General features: G+C 61.5%; 1 long non-coding RNA gene across 1 annotated transcript; it reads left to right on the forward strand.

Annotated features, from left to right (window-relative positions):
* Nucleotides 1-1,481, forward strand: LOC124233395 (uncharacterized). Its single transcript, XR_006887048.1, has 4 exons — nt 1-30; nt 192-296; nt 1,057-1,153; nt 1,383-1,481. It is a non-coding gene; the product is annotated as an uncharacterized LOC124233395 (long non-coding RNA).
* The last annotated feature ends 216 nt before the right edge of the window (nt 1,482-1,697 follow it).

The following is a 1,697-nucleotide window of genomic DNA, read 5'->3' on the forward strand; positions in this document are numbered from 1 at the left end:
CTGCGTGCCTGCCACCAGCTGCACCAGGAGGTGAGGGCGGCCCCTTGAGCTTGGGAGGAGCTCACTGCTCTCCTTGCCCTGTCACTACCCAGGAGAGTGGAGCTGGGGACAGACCCCCTCTCGGCGTCCCATCCCGGTCTCCCTTGCAGCTCTCCTGCTGGGGTGGGATGTGACCGCTGCCTCCCCTGCAGGGCAAGTTTGTGGAGCTGGGCATCTCCAACTATGCCGCCTGGGAGGTGGCTGAGATCTGCACCCTCTGCAAGAGCAATGGCTGGATCATGCCCACCGTGTACCAGGTGAGGGCCGGGCTGCATAGGCCTCCATCTCAGGGCGCCTGCTCATCCCGGCGTTCCTGGGCCACTCCTGCTGCCCCTGTGCCATCCACGTGGCAGCCCCTCCCCTACTCACAGCCTGCAGCTGGCTCCCAGGTGGCCGCAGGGTCATGTGCAAGCTCCTCAGCCTGGCCAGCAGGCACCTGCTCGCTCCAGCCCGGACTCCTCTTCCCACCTGCATGGGCCCCTTGTTTGTCTCTCCTGCTTCCTCACCCTGCACCTCAGCCTGGAGCATTGCCCCCTCGTCCCCTGGCAGAAGTGCTCAGGCTCACTGGATGCTTCTCCCTCTTGAAGCCTTCCCCACCCCATTGGAGCCTGTCATGTCAAGCTCTGCTTGTCTCCTGCTCATTCGTTCAGCACATGTTCGGGCAGCTGCTTGGAGCCAGGCACTGGTCACAGGACCTAGCAGTGTGTTGTCATTCCCTCTGTTCTCGAGGATCCCTGTCTACGCTCTACCTCACTAGTAAATCCTCAGCGTAGGGGCCTTGTGTTTTGGGCTCCTGGTTAGAAGTCCGATGTCCAGCCTGTCATCGGTGCTCAGAAATGTTGGCTGAATGAATGAATTTTCCTTGGCACTAGCCCCCTCCCCCACCACCACTAAGTATGTGCCCTGATTGTCAATATCCTGGGATTGTTAGGGTCTGACCTGAGGTTCTCCAAGGAGCAATTTGGGGTCCCACCTCTGGGCATGGGCACCCACTCCACCTGGTCCTTCTACGTGCAGGGCTTGTACAACGCCCTCACCCGACGGGTGGAGACGGAGCTCTTCCCCTGCCTGAGGCACTTTGGACTGAGGTTCTACGCCTACAACCCTCTGGCTGGTACGGGCTGCAGTGGGGCGGGCTCCCCTGGGGGAGGGCGTTCCTGGCCCTGTCCTGTGTCTGCCTACTCCTGACCGGAAATCCAGGTCCAGGACCTGGGAAGCAGGGCGGGTGTGACCAGAGGCTGGGCTGTCCTCCATCCCTCCGGGGTCTCCCACCATCCTCCCCAGTCCAGAGCAGCCTCTGGGCGCAGTGCGGGCCAGTGGGTCTGATTGCAGCCTTTCCGCAGGGGGCCTGCTGACCGGCAAGTACAAGTACGAGGACAAGGACGGGAAACAGCCTGCGGGCCGCTTCTTTGGGTATAAGTGGGCTGAGTTCTACAGGAATCGGTGAGCTGGGGGTCTGCGTCAGTGCAGGAGGTTACCTGGGTCCCCTTAGCATGACGTAGAGCATCCCTGGGGCTGCTTTCTTGGGGCCCCTGCATTCCTATCTGTTTGACTGAGGCCCCTTCCCCTCCCTGAATATTCTGTGTGTCTCTGGGAGGGAATCGGGGCCTTGATTGGGAATGTGGAGCCTGGGCCTTGTGCCAGGTCTGCAAGCCTGT

Source organism: Equus quagga, unplaced genomic scaffold (genome assembly GCF_021613505.1).
Source record: "Equus quagga isolate Etosha38 unplaced genomic scaffold, UCLA_HA_Equagga_1.0 201110_RagTag, whole genome shotgun sequence".
Classification (NCBI taxonomy): Eukaryota; Metazoa; Chordata; class Mammalia; order Perissodactyla; family Equidae; genus Equus; species Equus quagga.